General features: G+C 49.5%; 1 long non-coding RNA gene across 1 annotated transcript in view; it reads left to right on the plus strand.

Annotated features, from left to right (window-relative positions):
* LOC137570954 (uncharacterized) overlaps positions 1–26,795 on the plus strand; it is a 123,545-nt gene extending 96,750 nt beyond the window's left edge. The window contains exons 3-4 of the long non-coding RNA XR_011031253.1: positions 7,755–7,873; positions 26,615–26,795. This is a non-coding gene — a long non-coding RNA (uncharacterized lncRNA). The remainder of the gene's footprint in view (positions 1–7,754; positions 7,874–26,614) is intronic.
* The last annotated feature ends 904 nt before the right edge of the window (positions 26,796–27,699 follow it).

A 27,699-nucleotide genomic window follows, 5' to 3' on the forward strand; every position in this document is an offset into this window, starting at 1 on the left:
AACAACCCCGCCTCAGCAGCAGCGTGAAGGCCCACCACTGCCAAGCGCTGCTGCAGATGGTCACGGTGGGCAAGAACAAGCTGACGGCAGACCACGTCTTGGCCAAGCTCCGAGAGCAAGAGAGCAGTTGGCTGACCCCCAGAGGCCTCAGAGTCGGAGAGGTGGTGGCCGACAATGGGGCAAACTTGGTTGCCGCCATCCAGCGGGGAAACCTCACCCACATCCCCTGTCTGGCCCACGTCCTGAACCTAGTGGTGCAGAAATTCCTGCACACCTACCAGGGGATGAACACTCTTTTGGGAGCGGCAAGGAAAACGGTGGGTCATTTTCGCCGCTCGGGTGGTGCCACAGCGACCCTTACAGCCGTGCAGCTGGAGCTGAACCTCCCACAGCACCGCCTCATTATAGACGTTCCAACACGCTGGAATTCCACCCTGGCGATGTTGGAACGTCTGGTTGAACAGAGGCGGGCTGTCAACCTGTACCTGGCCAGAGCCACCATGGATGCCAACTTGTTGGGGACCGGCACCACCCACCTCCCAGACATCATCCGCCCTGCTGAGTGGGGAAAAATGCAGCTGGTGTGCTTTGTGCTGGCACCCTTCCTGGAGGCCACCAACATGGTCAGCCGGGACCATGCGTCGCTGTGTGAGTGGGTGACCATTGTGTGCATGCTGGACAAGGCCCTCGATGCTCTGCTGGAAGTGGGAGAGGAAGCCTTGATCCAGCAGGAGCAGCAGCAGCACACTTCACAGTCCACCTCTGTGCAGCAGGAGGAGGATTCGGAGGAGTTGGAGGAGGACTTGGAGGAGTTGGAGGTCCCTGACCTTGAAGAGGAGGGGGCACAGCGGAGTGCAGCTGCAGTAGTGCGGGGGTGGAGAGAGCAAGATGAGGCTCCGGAATCAGAGGAGGACGACAGCACTGTCAGCGGTGCAGAATATCATAGGTCAGCAGAGATGGCAGCCCTCTTCCCTATGGCAGCGCACATGCTGCAGTGCCTGCGCAAAGACCCAAGGGTGAAGGAGATGAGTGCTCGGGAGGACATCTTGATCACCCTGATGCTGGACCCACGGCTGAAGGGGAAGCTGGCTCAGTTCCTGCCTGTAGGAGGAGACCCTGTGCGCCGAATCAGGGACTTGCAGCGGATTCTGGTTCGGCGCTTGGAGGAAGCCTTCCCCCGGACTCCCACCCCCCCTGCTGTCTCAGTCCAGCCAGCACAGCAGCAGGTGCCTGCATCCAGCATCAGCAGGCGCCCAACAAACCTGCTGTCTCTGACAAAGGCGCTCTATGCCACACCAGTACCGCTGCCTACAGAGGAGGTGCCTGCAGCAGCATCCGGCTCTCAAAGCCAGAACCAGCACCTGACCCGGATGGTGGCCGATTATATGGGGTCCTATAGCGGGCTTGACACCGACACCCCTGTGGACCCCTTGGAGTACTGGGTGAAGCACCTGGATATCTGGGGCGAGCTGGCGCAATACGCCCTGGAAGTGCTGTCCTGCCCGCCTTCCAGCGTTATGTCGGAAAGGTGCTTCAGTGCGGCCGGTGGCGTGGTCACTGAGAAGCGCTCTTGTCTGTCAGGCCAGTCTGTGGACAGACTGACTTTTTTAAAGATGAACGAGGCTTGGGCAGTTGGTGAGTTCCTGGCCCCTGTTGTTGGCAAGAGGGGGAAATGAAGTGGCTGAGTGGTAATCACTATGCCTGGCCTGCTTAACCACCCTTTACCACCACAACCTCCTGACTCCATCTTCATGAAGCCAGGTTCTTATTTTTTGAACTGTGCCGTGGTACCTGCCATGGTCAGCTGTGTAATTTTTTTGGAGGTGTCTGTGCTGTGCGAGTTGTGGGGCCCCAACTGCGGCAGTACGACCGACCGCTTCCTGGAACCTCTCCTAATTTTTTACTGTGCCGTGGTACCTACAACAGTGCCATGGTCAACTATGTAAACACAATAGCTGTGTAATTTTTTTTGGAGGTGTCTGCTGTCCGAGTTGTGGGGAGGCCCCAACTGCGTCAGTACGACCGCTTCCTGGAACCTCTCCTAATTTTTTACTGTGCCGTGGTACCTACAACAGTGCCATGGTCAACTATGTAAACACAATAGCTGTGTAATTTTTTTTGGAGGTGTCTGCTGTCCGAGTTGTGGGGAGGCCCCAACTGCGTCAGTACGACCGCTTCCTGGAACCTCTCCTAATTTTTTACTGTGCCGTGGTACCTACAACAGTGCCATGGTCAACTATGTAAACACAATAGCTGTGTAATTTTTTTTGGAGGTGTCTGCTGTCCGAGTTGTGGGGAGGCCCCAACTGCGTCAGTACGACCGCTTCCTGGAACCTCTCCTAATTTTTTACTGTGCCGTGGTACCTACAACAGTGCCATGGTCAACTATGTAAACACAATAGCTGTGTAATTTTTTTTGGAGGTGTCTGCTGTCCGAGTTGTGGGGAGGCCCCAACTGCGTCAGTTTGACCGCTTCCTGGAACCTCTCCTAATTTTTTACTGTGCCGTGGTACCTACAACAGTGCCGTGGTCAACTATGTAAACACAATAGCTGTGTAATTTTTTTTGGAGGTGTCTGCTGTCCGAGTTGTGGGGAGGCCCCAACTGCGTCAGTACGACTGCTTCCTGATATACCACTCTGATGTTGATTGACAGCCATTTTTTTTTTTGGGGGGGGGATTTTAAGTCCACTCCCCACATCATCAGTGTTTCCCTTTTCACAATTATGATGCTACATGCCTCATATACCCTAAAAAACCTTTTTAAAGCAATTTAAAGGCCACTTCCGGGATTAAACACGGATATCCGAATCCGATCGGATACTAGGGTCGGATATCCGAATCGGATTCGGATCGGAAAATTTTGAATTCGGATATCCGATCCGGATCGGATAGCGGGGTATCCGGATCCGAATCGGATCCGGATTTTGAAAAGGGGTATCCGAGCAGCACTGGACATAAGGAGGCACAGGGGGACAGAAGGAAGCACAAGGGGCACAGAAGGAGGCAGAGATGGCACAAAGGATGAAAGAAGGATGCACAAGGCACAGAAGTGTCAGCTGCCTGCAACTTATGCTAAGTAGATGCAGCAGAAGCAAGTAATAGAACACCCACATGGGTGTGGCTTAATTTTGGGTGGGGCTTAATTTAGGGGTGTGGCTTAATTCAGCAACATGGCGCCCCCCAAGGACCAATGGCACTCCAGGCAATGGCCTGTACTGCCTATGCCTAGAGGTGCCCCTGGATATGGGGGAGGTTAGTGTAAGGATAGGATAAGGTAAGGTGATAGTAGAATATCGGTGATACTACTATAGGCAACATCTCGAAAACAATTCAACTTGGCTTTTAAATGCACTTACTTTGACAGTGCAGTTAGTTTCCAGAAGACTTGCATGGCTGTGGCCTGGGGAAATTATTTGCCGACACGGGATCAAGCAAATACTTTTGATTGGGTCAATTTTGATTATTTCAGTTTACGTCTTATCTAGTAGGATGTACTGGGATGGTTGACTGTTTAAAGAGAGCTTCTCTCTTCTAAGAGCCGGTTACCACTGGGAGCCGTCGACGTTTCCGATTTGGCCTGGCTCCCGTGCCGGGCACTGCAGGCACGGCTTTAGTGATTTGGCTGCGTGCTGCAGAAATCTGTCCAGATTCGCCAGGCTTCTCCACTGAGTGAGTCCTTTACTGTACATGTTGGTGATGAGTCTGCTGAGTCTGTTTATTATGAAGGTTGACTTGTCAACAGCATAGTGTGGGTGTGTGTGTGTGTGTGTGTGTGTAGTGGGGGGGCAGGAGGGCAAAATTGGTAAGCCTCCTCTGAGAATTCTGTCCTATGCAGATGTTTGACTCGCACATGCACATTATGGAGCCTTTTGAGGGCTTCTGGAGGCTGCAAAATTACAGAGAGGACAGCAGTGGAACGAGGACACCAAGAGAGGATCGAGAAGGTTGTATGAGATCCAGGCTATCTGACTTTTTTTTTTTTTTTTTTACAGACCACTGACTTCAGTGTTACTTTAAGCTAAGGAGGGATGGAAGTAGTATCTTAGAGAAAGACAAAGCAAGAAGTTTTAAATCAGGATGATACCATTTATTGGTTAACTAAAAAGAATAAGAATAAGCAAGCTTTCGGCTTTGCAGCCTTCGTCGGGTTTTGTTGGGCTTTGGCTAACACGGTACAATACCCTACTGCTACTACTAAAGAAAGACAAAAGAATTGTGGGTAACATTATTTCAAACATCCTTTGTTTAGAGTACTTCATTATCGTGGACGAATACTTTCTAAACATTTGACTGTACTTTTAATTAGTGCTGATTTATTTATATAGTTTTTATCATTTTTAATCTGAAAACATTCCAAAAAGAGGGGACTGCAGCAGGTTCAAATTCACCCTGACCCCGACATATATCCACATTGTTCGAGTAAAGGTAGAACAGGGCTTTTCAACCTGTGGTATGCGTACCACCAGTGGTACTTTGCTGTTGGCCAGGTGGTACACTCCAAGTTTTGCCGACCGCACGCTTATACCGTGCGTCGGCAAAGTGGCAGCTGCAGGACCAGCGACGCAGTATTGCGTCGCCAGCTGCAGGCTGATTAATCAGGAAGCAGCCGCTCGCGCCAGCGGCTGCTTCCTGTCAAATCACGGCGGGGGGCTCCGTGAATAGCCTGCGGGCCGCCGATGGCGGCTCGCAGGCTAAATGTAAACACAAGCGGAAATAATCCGCTTTGTTTACATTGTACGGGGCTGCTGCGCAGCAGCGCCGTAAGGCAGATCGGCGATCCCCGGCCAATCAGCGGCCGGAGATCGCCGCCATGTGACAGGGGACGTCCTGTCACAGGCTGCACAGGACGGATAGCGTCCTGTGCAGCCCCGATCACCGGGGGGACAGGTAGGAGAGGGAGGGGGGTGAATGTCGCCGCGGAGGGGGGCTTTGAGGTGCCCCCCCGCCAGCCACACGCAGGCAGGAGAGATCGGACCCCCCCAGCACATCATCCCCCTAGTGGGGAAAAAAGGGGGGTGATCTGATCTCTCTGCCTGCACCCTGATCTGTGCTGGGGGCTGTAGAGCCCACCCAGCACAGATCACATATTTCAATGCTGGTCCTTAAGGGGGGGTAAAGGGTGGGTCCTCAAGTGGTTAATTGCCAGCCTACTGCTTGTCCTCGTCCTGTCCTGTCTCCACAAAGTTCGGCTTCCCCTTCACTCGCTCCTCGCTGTGCTGCCCTGCGGCATACTTCAGACCTCAGATCAGCAGACAGCCAGGTGAACAGTGCACAGTGATGGTGGGCATACTTCAAATACAGGAAGTGACATCACTGCTCACTTCCTGTATTTGAAGTATATGTGCCGTCACTGTGCACCGTTCACCTGGCTGTCTCTTCACTGCATCCGGGTTACCACTGATTTGAGGTCTGAACTATGCTGCAGGGCAGCACAGCGAGGGGCGAGTGAGGGGTAGCCAAACTTTGTGGTGGGTCACTGCCCAGCTCTGTGGTAGTGGGAGGCTACCTATATTGAAATAGGGAAGAGAAAGAGGAACTGGAAAGGCTACCTATATTGGCAATCTACCTACAGATTGCTAATAATGGCTATCTGTAGGCTAGCAATCTAATCTTAATCCTTTTCCCCACCAATACCTCCTACTATTCCCTTCCCATATGCACCCCTTTTCTTAAAGTAGAAGCTGTAAAAAAACCAAAAGTGCCCCTGGGGGGTACTTACCTCAGGAGAGGGAAGCCTCTGGATCCTATAGAGGCTTCCCCCTTCCTCCTCAGTAGAGGGGATCCAGTGCTGGGACCCCTAGAAGATCTTCTTGTCAGCGCATGCGCAATAGCTGCTCTCCGCTCGGGCTCTGGCAGAAACAGCCAAGCCTGACCGGGTCAGATCTACTACGCAGGAACACTGGTGGTACTTGAAAATTTTCAAACAATAAAAGTGGTACAATCAGGGCCGGGCCGAGGCATAGGCTGGAGAGGCTCCAGCCTCAGGGCGCAGTGTAGGAGGGGGCGCAGAATTCATTCAGCTGTCATTCCTAATTGTGTTTGAAGCAGAAAGAAATAATACAAGGGGATACATGGCAGTGACTGCAAGCCAGATAACTAGATATTAAGGTGTTGGGGAGGTTGTGGGCCCTGTGGCGCCTCTTAGTCAATAGCAATCAGTGTGTGATGGCTGGGGTGGGAGGGATGGAGGGGCGCACTTTGGTGTCTCAGCCTTGGGTGCTGCCGGAGGACCTTGTCCCGGCATTGGGTACAATCAGTGAAAAGGTTGAAAAGCCCTGAGGTAGAACGTGTTGAGAACACATCTAAAGGTGGCCATACATCTAGCGTTTTGGCTGCATGGTCGACCATTTGATTTGAACGTTCTGTCGAATTCAAGGAGTCGAGAAATCAAAGAGTCTGTTCAAGTATGCCTGATCAATGAAAAGTGGCTGATATCATGCTGAATCGACCAGCTTCGTCGATTGAGCAGGATGGAAGACATTGGTCGATCTAACAGGAATCGGCTCCTGTTCAAATATCAATCAATCAACACTGAATCGATTTTTGCATTCAGAGCATGGAGGCACAACATCGCTCAGATCGATTAGTGAAGGTGAACCGCATAGCATATTGCTTGTAGTGTGTAGGCCACTAGCCAATCGACTTTCGATCAACCACACTGAAATTGATCGCCCCATAAAGTCGATGGAAACAAAATCACTAGATGTATGGCAACCTTTATAGGCAGGTTGGACCTGAAATGACTGCCGGCAGCGTAGCGTACGCTTGTTGTAAATTACGCGCACTTGTGCAGCACCACGACCATGGTACTTGACTAGCAGCACAGCCGCTAGCATGTTAATTTATATAGTAGAGGTTGAGCTAGTCAAGTACCGCAGTCGCCGTGCTGTACTAGCGTGTGCACCTTCAAGGGACCCTAAACACTCACTAAAAATGAAATAGTGACTTACCTCCCCAGGTAAGTCACTATTTCATTTTTAGTGAGTGCTTAAGGCCCCTTTAAGAGCACACACACTACAGTGCTGGCAATGCGCATAGCGTGCAAGCGTTACATTTAGCTCAACAATTTTCCTCGCATATAGATTAATGAATCAACCCAATTGTGAGATGGGCTCCAAGGCCGCGAAGGGCACCAAGGGGAGGGAAGGGAACGTTGCGGGGGGAAGGCCCATCAAAGTTTAGCTGGGGGCCCCCATGAATTGTAGTTACGCCACTGACATGCAGACAGGAGGGAAAGTGCGCTTCTGCCATCTAACGCTCCTCTTTTCTGGCCAGTAATGTGCTGCACTAATTTGCATCCTCTGAGGAGTGCTGATCGGTCAGGGGGGGTCAGTAGCCGTGATGAACGAATACCATCCCCCCAATAAGTGAGATTTATAGAGCCAGACACTCCAATATATCCTAATATCCAGAATGAGGCCTGGGAGCCCCCCAGGACGCAGCAATTAAGAGCTGATTGTGCAGAAGAGCAGGGGTCCGGGGGGCTCTGTACACTATAAACAGGCGAGAGGCATTGATTTTATTCCGCCATTCCCTCCCTCATATTGTCCGCTCTGAAAATAGGGAATTGTGGAGAGGATAAAACAATCGATTGAATAAATCACCGCACTTCTTCCTCCGTTACCCGTCGTATTTCTGTATGGGGAAACGCTGCGTATTTTATCATTTTTATTATGATGAGCCAACAATAATCATAAAGAAGATGGCCGAATATAGAGCTGTTTTTTATAGTTACTGTTTATGTCATTTAAGGGGCACTCCACTCAAACAGAGGAAAGACGGAACCATTGCCAGCTTTATACCTACAGGCATCGTGCTGATCCATGTCAGATGAGGGAAGGATTGGCTGTTCTGGTACTGATAAGTATTAGGTAAGGAGGGCTGGGGGCGATCAGGTGCAATAATTGTGCTACTGCTAGGGTCAGGTTAGGATAAATATATGGATATTGGTTTAGAAGAGAATTCCCTGTGTGGCATCCGGCCAAGAAGGAAATAACGCTTACTTCCTGGTGGCCAAGTGATCACGTGTGCTGAAGTGTACTGCAAAAAATATGCTTTTGAGTATGCGCAACACATAAAAACCTGCGGCGGGTGTTTACACTTACACGCTTTGCGACGCAAGTATACGTGGTACTGTAGTTTTGGAAGCGTGTCAGATTGATTGTGATTTCTTCCCCCATAGGTTTTTATTCGAGTGGGGTAGCAGTGCGTAATTTGCACACCGCACCGCCTCAGTATGATAGGACCCTGAAACGAGAGGGATATGGAGGCTGCCATATTTACTTCCTTTCAAACAATACCAGTTGCCTGGCAGTTCTGCTGATCTTTCCTGCATCAGTAATGTCTGAATCACATACCTGAAACAAACATGTGGAAAATCCAGTCAGACTTAGTCTGTATTAGAGGCAGAAGATCAGCAGGGCAGCCAGTTAATCTGCAAAGGAAATAAAAATGGCAGCCTCGATATCCCTCTCCCTGCAGGGCCGGCGCTCCCATAGAGGTAAAGGGGGAAATTGCCCCAGAGCCTGTGGAGACTTCCCCACGGTGCCCCTCCAGCTATGGTGAACCATGAGAGCAGGAGTGCTGTGTGTTTGCTCTGAACAGGAAAAAGAGTAGGGGAATAATGGGAGCCCCAAAAATGCTTTTTTGGAGACATATGATGGACACTTAATGATCTTGTGAGATCATTAAGCGTCCGCCTCAGCATCTGCCTCACGAGCCCTGGGGGTGATTTGGTTGAGAGGGGCATCAGGGGGGCCCCAAGTTACTTTTGCCCCAGTGCCCCATTTTAGCTAGAACCGGCCCTGGCAGGCGGGGCCGGTTCTAGACAGGCACATATGAGGAGCAGTCAGAAATGTGAAGGGGGCATTACAATCAATTAGAAATAATTGTTCGTATGAACGATCAAATTGATTGTTTGGGACCACTAATAGACTAAACTCTCCTAACCAATCCAATCAGATAATAATGAAATTGATTACAAAATCGGATTGATTTCATTAATCTAATCGGATTGGTTAGGAGAGATTTGCCCATTAGGCACAGGGGGGTCTGTATGCCACCATCCTACCCCTAGAGCAGAGCGGTATGTGTTAACTTGTAATGTGCACCTGATGGGCAGATAGCAGCATGTACTGAGTGAGGTGAGGCCTAGCTGCATTGCTCTCACCTGTTAACTGCTGCTGCCCGGGACTCATACTGTATGTGGCTTTTCCCTTCATCTCTTCCTCCTCTGCACCCCTGCTGGCTGCCCGGACCTCAGGTCACTGTGCATCGCCGGGCATCCTTGCAAGTTGCAAACTGTCAAAGTATCCGCTGACCCCCTCGCGCCGCTCTCCTCCGCTCTGTCTGCTGCTCGGATGTGGGAGGGATCGGCCCGGCATGGAGGATGTGTGTCTAGAATTATCCAGTTGTTCCAAGTGGTGAAGGGGACGCGTTTCCATGGTAACTGGCAGAGCTGGCCCATCGGGAGGAGGTGTAGCGCTGACAGCCAATGAGAGCGTGAAGGGCATCCTCTCAACACAAGGGACATGCGGGTAACTCCTAATCACTTGCATGCACGTCATCCGCCCTGCTGGGTCTTTCCCCCCATGTCCGGCCAACAGACAGAGCGGGGAAGAGCGGCGTGAGGGGGAACCCTACCCCTTTGAAATTTTGATTTGAGGGGGCAAGACATTTATTTGATGGGGCTCTGCCCCCTCTTGCCCCTGCCTAGAACCGGCCCTGCCTGCAGGTGTCCTTTAACCACTTGAGGACCACAGGCTTTACCCCCCTAAAGACCAGGTAATTTATCACAAAAATGGCCACTGCAGCTTTAAGGGCTCGCTGCAGGGCCTCAAAACTCCCCCCCCCCCTTTTCTGCCCACCAACAGAGCTCTCTGTTGGTGGGGTCAGATCGCCCCCCCAGATGTTTGTTTATATATATATATATATATATATATATATATATATATATATATATATATATATATATAATTTTTTTTTTTTTTTTTTTTTTTAAATCCCTCCCTCCCCCCAGCCAGCCAAGAATGGCGATCAGCTGTCATAGGCTTCAGCCTATGAGAGCCGATCACTCTCTTGTGTCCCCAGTACAGCGCTGCTGTAGATCGCATCGCTGTACATGCTAATTAGACGGCCGTTTCGCTGTCTAACAATCTCAGAGCGGCGATTGCCGCTGGGAGACTGAAAGTGGAGCGGAGCTGCCTACCAAGCAGGAAAGCGTGCGCGATCCCCTGCAAAAGCCAGCCCCAGGACTTTACAGTCCTGGGGCTGCCACGTCCATCGGCGTGATGCAATCGTTAGGATTCTGTCCCAAGGCCCAGTTCACGACCAGAGGTTTCCATGCATAATCCATCCATCTCAGTATCATCTTCCCTCTGGGTACCATGCCTTTACCTGTCCACTTCTGTTGCTTTAAACTATTTTTAAGGTCATCTGTGTCCTCCTTTCCTCATCGGATGGCATATCACTCCCCATCTGTTCCTCCCCTAATTGATGACACGCAGGACTCAACTTCAGTCTGAAATGTTTGGTTCTGAAATCTGTCTCTTCTTGTTTTTTCAATGAGTGTTCTAAGATTAGAGTGGGGCCGAACCTCCGATTTTAGGTTCGCGAACCGGGTTCGCGAACTTCCACGTAAGGTTCGGTTCGCGTAAAAGTTTGCGAACCGCAATAGACTTCAATGGGGATGCCAACTTTGAAAAAAAAAAATTATGCTGGCCACAAAAGTGATGGAAAAGATGTTTCAAGGGGTCTAACACCTGGACCCCCAGGTGGAGGAGTGGGATACATGCCAAAAGTCCCCGGGAAAAATCTGGATTTGACACAAAGCAGCGTTTTAAGGGCAGAAATCACATTGGGCTTGATTCACAAAGCGGTGATAACTCAGTTATCACGCCTAAAAGACTTTAGGCGTGATAACCTGTGCACCACTGAGTTATCACCGATTTGTGCTGCTCTGCGCGCGAAGCACGGTACACTGCACGCGCAGCGCAGTGCGCTACGCGCGCAAAACTTTGAGATTGCGCGAGTTTCTTCTTATCACGCCTAAACTGAGTTTAGGCGTGATAAAGGGCTTTTCACAGGCGTGCAAACACTTTGCACCGCTTTGTGAATCAAGCCCATTCAATGCTAAATGACAGGCCTAAAGTGCTTTAAAACATCTTTCATGTGTATACATCAATCAGGTAGTGTAATTAAGATACTGCTTCACACTGACACACCAAACTCACCGTGTAATGCACCGCAAACAGCTGTTTTTGTAGTGACGGCCGTGCTAGACTGGTGCGCACCATGGCGAGAGTGCAGGTTTTGATGGCTTTACAGCCCATATGGTCGCCTGGCTGATGTAGCTGAATGACAGAACAGTGACTGTCCAGCTGATCAAATTTGGTCTGACCACAATGAGGCAACGACCTTATTATCGTGGGTGTGCCCCCCGAGACACTCATCTAGGCACCGGTCATTGCTTCATTGTGATACGCAAGCCCCTTCACCACGACAAGGTAATGATCACGAAGGGGAATGGGCGCATGTACATGCCTTTTCTTTTGTTGTTGCAGCTGCCCGCAGTGCAGCCAGAAAAATTAGGCAGTCATGTACACGCACCAGAAAAATTATTACAGCGGCCGCTGCTAGCAGCTAGCAATCCGCCTGGAGTCCCGGACCCTGTTGGTGGTGGCGGAGAAGGTAGTCAAGCGGCCTGCAGGCAGACATGCTGTGTGGAGGGACTGGGAGCGACTTAGTCTTCTTGGGGCAGGCCAGGCAGCCAGTCACACGGCGTGCAGGCAGAGATGCTGTGTGTGCGGGGACTGACTTAGTCTTGGGGCGGGCAGCAGCCCTCCGGGATCCATGCCTCATTCATTTTGATAAAGGTGAGGTACTTAACAGTTTTGTGACTTAGGCGACTTCTCTTCTCAGTGACAATGCCTCCAGCTGCGCTGAAGGTCCTTTCTGACAGGACGCTTGCGGCAGGACAGGAGAGAAGTTGCATGGCAAATTGGGACAGCTCTGGCCACAGGTCAAGCCTGCGCACCCAGTAGTTCAAGGGTTCCTCATCGCTGTTCACAGCAGTGTCTACATTCACACTTAAGGCCAGGTAGTCGGCTACCTGCCGTTCCAGGCGTTGGTGGAGGGTGAATCCGGAAGGGCTACGGCGAGGCGTTGGACTAAAGAACGTCCGCATGTCCGACATCACCATGAGATCGCTGGAGCGTCCTGTCTTTGACTGCGTGGACACAGGAGGAGGATTAGTGGCAGTGGTACCTTGCTGGCGTTGTGCTGTCACATCACCCTTAACCTGCTGAGCGGTCTGGACGAGCTCAGCTCGTCCAACACCGGCAGAGGCTGCCGCTCAGGCCCTGCTGGGCCGATTTTAATGAAATAAAAAGCAGCACACGCAGCCGGCACTTTGCCAGCCGCGTGTGCTGCCTGATCGCCGCTGCAGCGCGGCGATCCGCCGCATGCAGCGGCGAAAGAGGGTCCCCCAGCCGCCCGAGCCCAGCGTAGCCGGAACAAAAAGTTCCGGCCAGCACTAAGGGCTGGATCGGAGGCGGCAGACGTCAGGACGTCGGCTGACGTCCATGACGTCACTCCGCTCGTCGCTATGGCGACGATGTAAGCAAAACAAGGAAGGCCGCTCATTGCGGCCTTCCTTGTTTATTCTGGGCGCCGGAGGCGATCGGAAGAACGCCTCCGGAGCGCCCTCTAGTGGGCTTTCATGCAGCCAACTTTCAGTTGGCTGCATGAAATAGTTTTTTTTTTTATTTAAAAAAAACCCTCCCGCAGCCACCCTGGCGATTTAATCAGAACGCCAGGGTGGTTAAAGGCATTGTAAAGCATAGTTGACAGCTTGTTCTGCATGTGCTGCATCCTTTCCACCTTCAGGTGAGTTGGTAACAGGTCCGCCACTTTGTGCCTGTACCGAGGGTCTAGTAGTGTGGGAACCCAGTACAGCTCATTCCCCTTGAGGTTTTTTATACGGGGGTCCCTCAACAGGCAGGACAGCATAAAAGACGACATCTGCACAAAGTCGGATCCAGATGTACCATCCATCTCCTCTTGCTCTTCCTCAGTGACGTCACGTAAGTCAACCTCCTCCCCCCAGCCGCGAACAATACCACGGGAAGGTTGAGCAGCACAAGCCCCCTGCGACGCCTGCTGCGGTTGTTCTCCTGCCGCCGTCCCCTCCTCCTCCTCCCCCAAAGAAACACCTTGCTCATCATCCTCTGAGTCTGACTCGTCTTCTGCACACGACTTCTCTTCTTCCTCCTCCTCCCCCCTCTGTGCTGCCGCAGGTGTTGAGGAAACAGCTGGGTCTGATGAAAATTGGTCCCATGCCTGTTCCTGCCGTAACTGTTCCTGGTCACGCTCATTCACAGCTTCCTCCGCCACTCAACGCACAGCACGCTCCAAGAAGTAAGCGTAGGGAATCAAGTCGCTGATAGTGCCTTCACTGCGGCTCACCAGGTTGGTCACCTCCTCAAACGGCCGCATGAGCCTGCATGCATTTCTCATCAATGTCCAGTTGTCGGGCCAGAACATCCACATCTTCCCAGACTGTTTCGTTCTACTGTAGTTGTAGAGGTAATGGGTGACGGCTTTCTCCTGTTCTAGCAGGCGGGAGAACATGAGCAGGGTCGAATTCCAGCGAATCGGGCTATCGCAAATCAGGCGTCTCACCGGCAAGTTGTTTTTCCGCTGAATTTCCGCAAAGCGTGCCATGGCTGTGTAAGACCGCCTCAAATGCCCACAGAACTTCCTGGCCTGCTTCAGGACATCCGCTAAGCCAGGGTATTTTGACACAAATCTTTGAACAACTAGATTCATGACATGTGCCATGCAGGGTATGTGTGTCAGCTTCCCCATATGCAAAGCGGCAAGGAGATTGCTGCCGTTGTCGCACACCACATTGCCTATCTCCAGGTGGTGCGGGGTCAGCCACTCATCCACCTGTTTCTTAAGAGCAGCCAGGAGAGCTGCTCCAGTGTGACTCTCCGCTTTGAGGCAAGACATGTCTAAGATGGCGTGACACCGTCGTACCTGGCATGCAGCATAGGCCCTGCGGAGCTGGGGCTGTGTAGCTGGAGAGGAGAACTGCCACTCAGCCAAGGAAGAGGAGGACAGCGAAGAGCATGTAGCAGGAGGAGAGGAGGTGGCAGGAGGCCTGCCTGCAAGCCGTGGAGGTGTCACAATTTGGTCCGCTGCGCCCTGCTTGCCATCGTTCACCAGGTTGACCCAATGGGCTGTGTACGTAATGTAGCGGCCCTGCCCGTGCTTGGCAGACCAGGCATCCGTGGTCAGGTGTACCCTTGACCCAACGCTCTTCGCAAGAGATGACACCACTTGCCTCTCAACTTCACGGTGCAGTTGGGGTATGGCCTTTCTAGAAAAATAAGTGCGGCCTGGCATCTTCCACTGCGGTGTCCCGATGGCCACAAATTTACGGAAGGCCTCAGAGTCCACCAGCCGGTATGGTAACAGCTGGCGAGCTAACAGTTCCGCCACGCCAGCTGTCAGACGCCGGGCAAGGGGGTGACTGGCCGAAATTGGCTTCTTCCGCTCAAACATTTCCTTCACGGACACCTGACTGCTGCTGTGGGCAGAGGAGCAGGAACCGCTCAAGGGCAGACGCGGAGCTGAGGATGGTGCCTGTGAAGGTGCAAGGGAGAAAGCGGCAGAAGCAGATGATGCACCTGAAGGAGGAAGAGGAGAAGGAGGGTGACTTTTCTTTTGTGTGCTGCTGCTGCTTTTGCTCAGGTGGCCATCCCATTGCTGTTTGTGCCTTTTCTCCAGGTGCCTTCGTAAGGCACTTGTCCCTACGTGAGTGTTGGCCTTTCCACGGCTCAATTTTTGTTGGCAGAGCGAACAGATGGCTTTGCTCCGATCTGAGGCACACACATTAAAAAATTTCACACCGCTGAGCCACCCTGGGATGTGGGCACTATGGGGACCTCAGCAGCTGATGCTGAAGGGCAAGTTGGCTGGCTGTACATAGGTGGCGATACATGGTGCCGGACACTGCCACCAGCTGTTTCTGACGAAGAGCTGCCCCAGCTTCTTTCAGCAACTTCTCTCCTCCTACTACTCTCTTGACTCCCCCTCTGAACTGACCCCCTTTTCATCTCCTCTATTGGGAACATACAGAGGATCCGTATCATCGTCATCATCGTAATCATCCTGCCCAGCTTCGCTTGCCTCAGAAAAATCCAAACATGCACCATCAGTAGGTCCTTCATCCTCCTCACACGTTACATCCATAGTGTTGTCGAATAACTCAGACATATGAGCTGGTGAAAATTCATCTGGCTGTAACAACAATGGCTGTGCATCAGTGATTTCACCACTAAATAATTCTTGCGAAGTGTCAAATGCAGCGGAAGTGGTGCTAGTAGTAGCGCTGGTGGCTGAGCAAGATGAGGTGTTCTGTGTCGCTAAATACTCAACCACGTCCTGACAATCTTGGGAGGTGATGGGACGTGCCTTCTTCCGAGCACTGTACTGTGGGCCAGGTCCACAGGAAATTACATTTACACGACCTCGCACAGACCTGCCGGGTGGCCCTCCTCTGGCTCTGGCACTACCTCTTCCTCTACCTGTTTTGTCCATATCGGGTATGCACGGAGTGGTATATCACACTGCGTGCACTTGTAACCCTAAGTGGTGTTCTTCTTTACTTTTAAGTCACTTTACTTTTTATAAAAGCCACAATAAAGAAAAAGTCCAGATGACACAGTATGAACTCGTTTTATGCTGAATAAATGTATAACAGGTTTAATCAAGTAGCACCTTATAGGAAATATTCTTCTCGCAGGAAGATCTCGTCTTACAGTAACACCAACTTCAGAGAAAACAGTTCTTCGTTCACTATACTGCAATGTCTCTAACAGGGTTATTTAATCATTAGACAATCTGCCTTCCATGGCATAGCAAGCAATGCAGGATATTCCTATTTATCTCTGATAACTACAATATCCACCAGTGAACTTCTTCCTGTGACTAAACAATGTAGGATATTTTTCATTTTGCAAAAGAACACTGTCGCTTTAAGGATTTCTTTATGAACATAACATGCACAGATTAGGTTTTTTTGTTTGCAACCAAGTAATGATGAGCAGTAGAAATACTTTGTGTTGGTAATATGTAAGATCTCTCTCTGGAGCTACACAGCACAGGTAGTCCGGATGGCTTGAGACACACCTCTTAAGAATGTGGTATTGGTGGGTTATTCCTTCCTTCTTCTCCTCTAATAATGGCTACTGACACTCCCAATTGTTCAATATCTCCCTTCAGTAATCCTGGCATGCAACTTCCAGGGCAAGGTGTAGTTACAGAATAGGAAGTCTTTGGGTCACACTGCAGCAGCAATGATGCACTAGAGTTGCAGGGACAGATGAGTGAGTGGGGAGCTAACAAGGCCCAGGGATGATCTCTCCTTTAGGTGTGAGTGTGACACTTATCTGGAGTGCTGCAGCCACATGCAGCTTAGACTGGAGTCCTGTCTGAGGGTGCTACTGGGGTGTCTGGCTCACTGTTCTCCTGAATCCAGCTTGTCCTGTCCTTTCCTGAAGTATCTCTCTCCTACCCTTGTAGACTCTCCTTTCAGTTTCCTCTCGACCCACCTTATCAGCCTTCTCTCTTCTGCTCTCCCAAAAGGACAACTCCCCTTTCTGCTTTTCTAACTTTATTGTCCTCAAACAAAATAGACACAGACATGCTCTGAGAGCACAGCCAGTGGCTCCCAGGCATGTCCCCTCCCCCCAGAAGGAAGTTAACCCTCAGCCATCCAGACCACTGTGAATTTTAACCCTGCTTGCTTGCTTCCATCAAAAACACATATACATATATAGGCAGCCAAGCACAACACAGTTTGCACTTCACATATGTGGGTAACACACTCACATAGGTAGGTGGGTTCACTTAACTGCACAGGTATGCGCACTGATGCGGTGGGTTCACTGAACAGAACAGGTATGCAATAGCGGGTTCACTGAACAGAACAGGTATACAGTGGCGGGTTCACAGAACAGGTATGCAGTGGCAGGTTCACTGAACAGGTATACAGTGGCGGGTTCACTGAACACAACAGGTATGCAGTGGCGGGTTCACAGAACAGGTATGCAGTGGCGGGTTCACTGAACAGTACAGGTATGCAGTGGCAGGTTCACTGAACAGAACAGGTATACAGTGGCAGGTTCACTGAACAGAACATGTATATAGTGGCGGGTTCACTGAACACAACAGGTATGCAGTGGCGGGTTAACTTAACAGGTATACAGTGGCGGGTTCACTGAACAGAACAGGTATGCAGTGGCGGGTTCACTGAACAGAACAGGTATGCAGTGGTGGGTTCACAGAACAGGTATGCAGTGGCAGATTCACTGAACAGGTATACAGTGGCGGGTTCACTGAACACAACAGGAATGCAGTGGCGGGTTCACTGAACAGGAATACAGTGGCGGGTTCACTGAACAGAACAGGTATGCAGTGGCGGGTTCACTGAACAGAACAGGTATGCAGTGGTGGGTTCACAGAACAGGTATGCAGTGGCAGGTTCACTGAACAGGTATACAGTGGCGGGTTCACTGAACAGAACAGGTATACAGTGGCGGGTTCACTGAACAGAACAGGTATACAGTGGCGGGTTCACTGAACAGAACAGGTATGCAGTGGCGGGTTCACTGAACAGTACAGGTATGCAGTGGCAGGTTCACTGAACAGTTATGCAGTGGTGGGTTCACTGAACAGGTATGCAGTGGTGGGTTCACTGAACAGGTATGCAGTGGTGGGTTCACAGAACAGGTATGCAGTGGTGGGTTCACAGAACAGGTATGCAGTGGCAGGTTCACTGAACAGGTATGCAGTGGTGGGTTCACTGAACAGGTATGCAGTGGTGGGTTCACTGAACAGGTATGCAGTGGTGGGTTCACAGTACAGGTATGCAGTGGTGGGTTCACAGAACAGGTATGCAGTGGCAGGTTCACTGAACAGGTATGCAGGTATCCAGTGGGCTCACTGAACAGAACAGGTATGGTGGGCTCACTGAACAGAACAGGTATGCAGCCAGGAACAAGCTAAGCCTAACTAATCTTTCCCTATGAGAGACAGTCTGCAGCAGCTCGCCCTACTCTCACTAACGCAGGCACATAAGTGAGCGTAATGGCCGCCGCTGCCTGCCTTTTATTAGGGGGGGAGTGGCTCCAGGGGCTAGTGTAGCCTAATTGGCTACACTGGGCCTGCTGACTGTGATGTAGAGGGTCAAAGTTGACCCTCATGGTGCATTATGGGGCGAACCGAACTTCCGCAAAAGTTCGCCTGCGGGACGCGAACGCGAACCACTGAAGTTCGCATGGAACCGTTCGCAGGCGAACCGTTCGGCCCAACTCTATCTAAGATATCTCTAATTCTCCATAGCCGGTACTAACTGAAGTGTGTGCTGATCTCTGCTACCTCCAGTATGTACAGTATAAGCTGTTACTCTGTGCCTGTACTGATAGTAAACTAACTACAGAGTGTGCTGATCTCTGCTACCTCCAGTAAGTACAGTATAAGCTCTTACTCTGTGCCTGTACGGATAATAACCTAGCTGCAGCCTGTGCTGATCCTTACTACCGCCAGTATGTAGAGTATAAGCTGTTACTCTGTGCCTATCTTGATAGTAAACTAACTGCAGTGTGTGCTGAACTTTGCTACCTCCAGTATGTACAGTATAAGTTTTTACTCTGTGCCTGGACTGATAGTAAACTAGTTTAGGTGTGTGCTGATCTCTGCAAACCCAGTATGTACAGTATAAGCTGTTACTCTGTGTCTGTACTGATAGTAACCTAGCTGCAGTGTGTTCTGATCTCTGCTACCTCCAGTTTGTACAGTATAAGCGGTTACTCTGTGCCTGTACTGATAGTAAACTAGCTGCAGCATGTACTGATCTCTGCTACCTCCAGTATGTACAGAATCAGCTGTTATATACTAATAGGAAACTGGCTGCAGCGTGTGCTGGTTTCTGCTACAAGCATGGCTACACAAAGCATTTTAAAAGTTTATTTGCGAAGTTAATAGTTACGATTTGCACTAATGAACATAATTGCTTTCAGAAGTGGTATTGTGTCATGTTGGGGTTCAGAAGACAGACTGGGGGGTGGCTGTTTGACATGTAGATAAGGGAAGGTGGATTATCTGCAGGATGAAGTCCCTGTATAGATTGTACAGATCACTTAGGACATCTGGTGTTACCCCCTTGGGAGATATTACAAACACATCCAGCCACGTATTTCCCTGCCTGTTTGTAGAAACGGTTTCATGCACGATAGATCAGAAAATGGCACATTGCATTTTCCTCATTTGTGTGACGCCGTTTCCTATTAAAAGCCCATTTTCAGCACATTATCTTGTTTTCTTTTCCAATTAAAGACTATTTATGGAGGAAAATGATGCTTTTCCTGCTTATTGCAGCCGGGTCACCGCGATTCCAGCCACAAATCTCTGTTTTACCGCTCTAGGCTGTGACCAGAGAGATCCCGGCCACCAGCACACGCCGGGAACCAGGCGGATGGGGAGGTGCGCAGTAACATGAGGGTTTATAGTCATCAAATCATTCATATAAGTGACAGGAGTTGAAGCAGGTCTTCCCTGTACTGCACCTGACCTGGGCACCGCCATAGACATAATGTTATTATGCCCATGGTCGCGCAGCAGTGCAATCCGGGGGGATAGTATTTAATGCCACATACGTGACAGGAATATAGAGGCTTCCATCAACGCTGGGACCATCCTGTGCAACTGGTAATGTCTGGATCACCGCTACGGTACTCCATCTTCTGCATGCTTGTTCCAGGTGTGACTCCAATCAGAGCAACTAACTGTAGCTCGACAAAAGTGGGTGTGCGCTATACAGTGAATTTTGGTTACCAATTGCAATTGTTTGCCATTGGGGGGGGGGGGGGGGGTTTGAGGGGGGCGGGGGAAGAGAGGTCACAATGAAGTTGTTGAATATCGGTAAATTTACCAATATTCTATAAGGGCCCTTTTCCACTTGCAATCACAATTGCTAAACGCTGCCATTTATTTAAAGCGAAAACGAAACTAGCTGGCAAGGGGGGACAGGAGGCTCCGTGAGTGACTGTGAGGGCACGGGACGGCTGCAGGGGGCTGGTAGAAGCCCTAGGCAAGTAAAACTGATTTTTTATTCCTGGCTTAAGTGTCCAATTAACCAGCAATTCGTGGAGGTAATTGCAAAACCTAATACGGGCAATTCAGAATTTCCCAGAAATACAGCATGCATTGCTTTTGCTAATGGCCAAAAATCGAAGTGCGTCGGTGGAAAAACTGTACAGCAATTACCATGTTATCACGGTGTCCTTGCGCAGCAATCCAAGAATGCGTTTGCAGAAATGGCTGGGGAAAGGGCGCGCTTTGCAACAGGTTTTTTTTTTTTTTCCTATTGAAATTTAATCTGGACATTGCTGCGTGAAGATGTTGTGGCATCCGATGCCCTGGCGTTTCTGTCTCCGTGGCGAGGTCCCTTTAAATGCCATCTGGCCTGCTTTGAGAAATTTCATTTTTTGCTCCTGACTTTAATTCTAGAATTCTAATTTTAACTTTTCACGGTTTTAATCAGGCTGTAATAACCACGGGGCAGGCCGCTGTGCCGCCACTCTGCCATTGGCTGCACACGGCCATAAAAAGCAACATTTTACGAGAGTGAATTCATCAGCCTCTCGGAGGCACTTTGTGTGGAACAATAAATTTGGCAGGCGGTGACGGCGGAGTGGAGTAATTGCAGAAGACAGAGGCGCCGTTCCCTGTGGATCCCGTTCATGGATCTGTCCGCATACGTGCGCACTATTCTCACGCTTCCTGCGGAACATTGCAGCGTGCGTCTCTGAGTCAGCGGCCGGAGGCACCCCTCATATTTCACCTTAATGGGTCCTCAGCCTGTGGCTGCCTTATAAAGAGTGATTAAAGTGACCCTATTTCTATGTCCCCTTCCCCATCCGTCACCTCTGTGACATCAGTGCGTCTTGCCATATGTACTGGCTGCACAGATATTTTCTTTATTTTGTATTTACGGTATATAGCACAGACATCTTCTACACTCTGCAGCACTTTACAGAGTGCATCATCATGTCACTGACTGTCCTCAGAGGAGTTTACACTCTTATCCTACCATAGTCATAGTATAATGTCCTAGTCCTACCATATTATTATTATGCATTAGTGTAGCACTGACCTCTTCTGCAACACTTTACAGAGTACATAGTCATGTCACTGACTGTCCTCAGAGGAGCTTACACTCTTATCCTACCATAGTCATAGTATAATGTCCTAGTCCTACCATATTATTATTATGCATTAGTGTAGTACTGACCTCTTCTGCAGCACTTTACAGAGTACATAGTCATTGACATGCCACCGTTATGTTCTGTTGGTAAGTCCTGCAAAAAGCTCATGAAGAAGTGAGCATTGTATCATGAAACAAAAAGAGCTATGTTCTTATCACCGTGACAACTATTTGTACTTTTCGCGATTTATCTGAAGTGAAATGTTACAGCCCACAAAGCTCCAGGGTCACTGATGTTTACATTGAAAACTATATTATACAACAAATTAGACACAATATTTAATGTTGCAGCAGAAAAACTCCTTAAGATCAGTGCTAGATGGTCATTCTCCAACGCAACACATTTTGTGGTTTGACTCGCTGAGTCAGCAGGACTACTGCTACAATGGTCTTAAAGGGAACCCGAGGTGAGAGCGATATGGAGGCTGCCATATTACTTTACTTTTGAACAACAGCAGTTGCCTGGCTGTCCTTCTGATTCTGTGTCTCTTATACTTTTAACCATGGACCCTGAACAAGCATATGCAGATAAGGTACTCTGACTCAGCTGACTCAGGTTTTACTGGATTAGCCATATGCTTAATCCAGGGTTTTGATTCAGACACTACTTATGCCAGAAGATCAACAGGACTGCCAGGCAACTGGCATTGTTTACAAGGAAATAAATATGGCGGCCTCCATATCACTCTCACCTCAGGTGTCCTTTAATCGCCTGTGGGTCATTCAATGGGCTCCTTTCGCCTATCGGCTATTTACCCCCTCAGTTTCCACTGCTGCTCTTCTCTTGCCAGTATTCTTAAAGGGCAACTGAAGTGATAGAGAGGTGGAGGCTGCCATATTTTACCAGTTGCCTGGCTATCCTTCTGATCCTCTGCCTCTAATACTTTTAGCCATAGCCCCTGAACAAGCATGCAGCAGATCAGGAGTTTCTGACATTATTGTCAGATCTGACAAGATTAGCTGCATGCTTGTTTCTGGCGTGATTCAGACACTACTGCAGCCAAATAGACCAGCAGGGCTGCCAGGCAACTGGTATTGTTTAAAAGGAGATAAATATGGCAGCTACCATATCACTTTCAGTTCAGTTTCCCTTTAAAGACTTTAACCCAGACCAATCAAAACAGTTCATATCAATTTGCTGAAAACACAAATGTATTCATGGATTACACTTACATGGTCTCATATTAAAAATGGCATTGATTTTTTGTCAACAGGCTCTCCCTCTGCGTGGTCACCCAGTCCGGCTGACAAAATAGTGGGAAATCTAAAAATTTAATTTATAGGAGTAGAAGGATATATAGAATTGTTTATCTCATCTGTTTATTTTCACTTAAAGAGACTCTGAAGCGAGTCTAAATTCACTTTTTTAAAGGGAACCAGAGAGGAATGGGGGGTGAAAAAAGGAAAAGACTTTATACATACCTGGGGCTTCTTCCAGCCCCATAAGCCTGAATCGCTCCCACGCCGCCGTCCTCAGCTTCCTGGATCCGCCGGTACCGGGCCCGTCACTTCCGGCGGACGCGGCCAATTGTCCGCATCACAGGGGCTCCCGCCATACAAGTACGCATGCGGCCGCGCAGTAGGCAGCCACATGCGTATGTGTATGAAGAGAGCACCCTGTGATGCGGACAATTGGCCGCGTCCGCCGGCCGACTGGCCGACTCGCGGCAATGACGGGACTCAGTGGCGGCGGATCCAGGCAGCGGAGGACGGCGGTGTGGGAGCGATCTGTGCGTATGGGGCTGGAGGAAGCCCAAGGTATGTACATTTCACCCTCTCTGGTTCCCTTTAAGAACTATAACCCCTACTAAACCGCCGCTATCCCGCGGCAAAACGAGGAGTTTATACCCCCCAAATCCCCTCTCCTACCTCCGGGGAGCGCTTCCTGAGGAGGCAGAGCTTATGGCTGTAGCTCTGTCTCTCAGGGCGTCAATCCCCGCCTCTCCCCGCCCCTTTCAATCTTCCTTCACACAGAGGGGCTGGGGAGAGGAGGAGATCTGCCGGCAGATTGACGCGCATGGAAGCAGAGCTGCAGCTCATAGCTCTGCCTCCATGAGCATCAAAATCCACGACCAATAAAGTCGTGCATTTTGCCCGGGGGCCATAAACCCCTCGTTTTGCCGCGGGATAACAGCGGTTTAGCAGGGGATGACTGCATGTTAAAAAAGTGAATTTAGACTCGCTTCAGAGTCTCTTTAAAGGATACATCCGAGGAGTACAAAAATAAAAAAATCTACTTACCCAGGGCTTCCTCCAGCCCCTGGCATCCATCCTGTGCCCTCGCCGCAGATCCCCTCCCCACCGGTGGCCTGGATTCCCTTCTGGTACCAGAGGCCTACTTGCGTTCCCAGCATGCATCTCTCACCTAGTTGCACTGACATCATCCAAACTGTACTGCGCAGGTGCAGTAGCTCTGATTTGAGATTTTAAGTTTCCTGTAGGCAAGAATGCGGTTGCGTCTCCTCCAGTATGAATGACCCCCATGCAGAGGCTTGCAGAGCATCAGGAAGGAGGCTGTATGTATGGACGACTGTAGATGGTCCTGATATATGGCACTAATAATCCGCAGGCTCGGGGTACAATGTTCGATGTCATAATTGTAATTTGTTGCAGAGGGTCTGGGGTCAGAGGTCAGGAGCAGGAAATAAAATGACATGTTCGATGTGTCTGATTAATGTGGTGGGAAGTCCCTGGCCCCGGTGCGGAGAGGAAATTGTTAGTCCTCGACGGCAGCAGCCATGATGCTATCAGAATTAATAAAAGCTCGGGAGAAATACGATTATCCACGTCTAATTTCCACCAGGATGAAAATATCTGAAGCTCTTTATATATCTTCCCCCTTAAAGTGGCCATACACTTACAGATTTTTTTCATTGATATCCAGCCAATTCGATTATTTGATCGAATCTGCTAGAAGCCGATGCCGCAAACAATTCCTGATCAATCTATAGTTAGTACTCTCGCATCGCTGGGTCTCTGGTTCGAATTGTAGCAAGGGCACTATTTGCACAGAGTTTGTATGGTCTCCCCGTGTTTTGCAAGGGTTTCCTCCCACACTCCAGTTTCCTCCCACATCCCAAAAAACATACAGATAAGTTAATTGACTTCCCCCTAAATTGGCCCTAGACTACAATACATACACTACATGATACATACATAGACATATGACTATGGTAGGGATTAGATTGTTTGCCCCTCTGAGGTACAGCTATACTCTGTACAGTGCTGAGAAAGATGTTGGCGCTATATAAATACTAAATAATAATCGTGCACAACAGAAATTTTTGGTTGAACGGTGGTAGGTCATGAGCACGTTGCGAACGGCGTTCGGCTCACCGACTGACGAAGTTACAGTAACCTGTCCGCAGCACAGTTCTGGTTTCTCACCTCCCCGCTGACTGCTTATTCTTCTCTTCACTTCTGAGTCCCTGGCACCTGTGTGGTGTGATGTCACAAATGCTAGAGGCCAAAAACTAAACGGCTCTAGTGGTCACTTAAAGTGGGATTGTCGGCCATAAAATTAAATTCCATTTACCCACTGCACACTGTTTATTAGGTAGTCTACATGCAGTCTGCATTGCATGCATTCCAATATAATCATAAATGTGTCTGCTGTAATGAATCTTATCTCAGTCTGCATGGCTCCTATCTGGTACATTGTCGGGGAGCGGGAAGCATGTCATCTCCCCTCCCACATTTCTGCTCCTCACTGATTGGCTGAGGACAGTTCAGTGTGACACGAGGCTGAGAAGGGAAATACACCTCACCCCTCTGCAGAAGCTGCTGAAATACGATCTATGCTGTGCTCACGTGTGTTTACTAAGCAAGCTAGATATGACAGTGCAGTTTTTAGTACAGAGCTCAGTGGAGAGGAGGTCTGGCAATGTATACACCATTTCAGATAGGAGAAAAAAAAGTGTAAGGGAGGAAATGACGTCAGAATTGGCTTCAGTCAGATGCAGTAAAGATGGAAAATGCCTGGAACAGTTTTCTCTTTATTTACAATATGAAGTTCACTGAAATCCAAACGTGGATAGTATAATACATATGCTATGCAAGTAGAACAAGTATTTATCTACTTATATATGTGTTTTTTTTTAAATCTTTGGATAGTATGGCTGTCCCTGCTGCTACGTGCCACAGTGCCCCTAGTGTATGTCCTCTGCATCGCATCTCACATGCGTCGGCACTCAAGAGTGAAGGAACAGCAGCCGGCAGGGAGAGCAGAGAACAGCACAGCGCGGCGGACAGGTGGGGGTGCTGACTTCGGCTACACCGGGGGACCTGGAGACCCGATGGGCGTGCACAGATTTTGAAAGATTTCTTGCTGAAATTGATTGAAAATCTGTACTTGGTGTATGGAGGGATTCAGGCAGATAGATCGATTACTGAATCTGATCAGATTTTGGAAGGGATCTATCTGTTGGCCATATCTATCAGTGTATGGCCACCTTAATGCTGGGAACACACGATGCAATATTCTGTCTGATCGACAGGTGATCAGAAGGGAAGCGGTGCATGTCCAAACTGCTCCCGAACGATAAAGGAATTGACTTTCCGATGATAACTTTGTCCAATCTGTTTCCGATCAAGAAAGGAATCGGTTTTGCAATTTGGAAATAATTGCCCGTTTTCCGTCGATCTGATGGGAAATTGCATTGTGTCGTGTTCCCAGCATTAGTTTTCATAAAACAAACCATCTCACTACAGCCCCACCCTACCTCAGATCCAGTCAGGAACATTACCACCTTTCACCTGTCATTGGCAGTATTCCCATGAACTGTGGTGGACTTCCACTGCCTACCAGCAGGTGGCCCTTACCAGCATTTAGACTAGGGCTTGATTCACTAAACCGTGGTAACTCATATCACGGCCGTTTTCGCGCACATTTTCGCATTTGCGCTCGATCGCACATTCTCTAGTTTTCGTGCGCAAACAAGAATTTTCACTTGAAAATATATTGTTTTCACGCGAAAATTCGCGATCACGTGCAAAAGCAAAAAAGCAGGAAAACGGCTGTGATATGAGTTATAACGGTTTAGTGAATCAAGCCCTAAGCCTCTTCCAACTTGCGGGTGGTGTCTATAGCTATATACACATGCTGGATTCAAGTTGTCTGTGGCTGATAAAGACCATGGCCGAGAATTGAACCAACTTGACCCTCCATTTTCTTGAAACTTTTATCTTGAATGTTTGTATGTTCATAAATCGATATTTTAGATAATTATAATATCTGGGTTACAAATAAAAAACCACCCCCGTGTCCCTCGTATTGTAGTATTTATCGTCAGCCTGCGATGAATTGAGACGTTTTTCAGGACAAGACAAGAACATGAAATATTCGGACGTCACCATGCCTCTGTCTGCCCTCGCTGTCCGCTGCCGGTAATTTGCTGAGGTCGGAGGAAGCGATCGCCAGCTGCTGCTACAGACAATAAAGCATGTCTCCAAAATAAAAAGTAAGATTCTTTGGTCAAGTTTTTCCTCCAGTCAGACATGAATATTTTATATTTCATCTGGTAGTGATGATGGACGACAAAGCCTGTCTGCTGAGTGTCTCTGTATTCTAATCGCCATTCACAGTCGCCACCTGCACTCCACACTAAATACATCTTCATGCCCCTGATAACCCCCCTTTCCTAAGGTGTCCTTGTAAAATTACACTGCTGTCCTGCCCCCCTATTAAACCTACTGCAGCCCCTCCCTCTACAGCCTCGCCCCCTTTGCAGCCCCACCCTCTCACTGATCTCACTACAGCCCCACCTTCACTCTGCAGCCTCAAATTCTTTCTGATCTCACAACAGCCACATCCTCTCTCTGATCTCGTTATAGTCCTACCCTCTCTCTGCAACCCCACTTTCTCTTTGATCCCACTATAGCCCCACCCAGAGCAGGATCATCCACCAGGCAACCTAGGCAGGTGCTTGGGGCCTAATGGAGGCCACCTTCTTTAACCTCTCTTCACTTTAGCTTACCCCCCAAAAAAACAAAATCTACTACCTTGCCTAGGGGCCACTACAGCCCTGCCCTCTCTCTGTAAGAAGCCCACTGCAGTCCCACCCTCTCCCTTCTGCCCATTGCAGCCCCACCTTTTCTCTGCAGTCCCACCCTCTCCCTGATCTCACTACTGCCCCACCCTACCTCAGATCCTGTCAGGAACATTACCACCTTTCACCTGCCATTGGAAGTATTCTTATGAGCCAGCTAGGTGCTTTTAATGTAGTCCTAATGAGGAGTTTGCAATTACAGGTATGACTTGGAAATACAGTTGATTTCAACAAATCTATTAATAATTTACTTACCTGGGGTTTCCTCCAGCCCCTTGCAGCCGACATGTTCCTCACAGAAGCTCCACTCCTAGCC

Source organism: Hyperolius riggenbachi, chromosome 4 (assembly GCF_040937935.1).
Source record: "Hyperolius riggenbachi isolate aHypRig1 chromosome 4, aHypRig1.pri, whole genome shotgun sequence".
In the NCBI taxonomy this organism is placed as follows: domain Eukaryota; kingdom Metazoa; phylum Chordata; class Amphibia; order Anura; family Hyperoliidae; genus Hyperolius; species Hyperolius riggenbachi.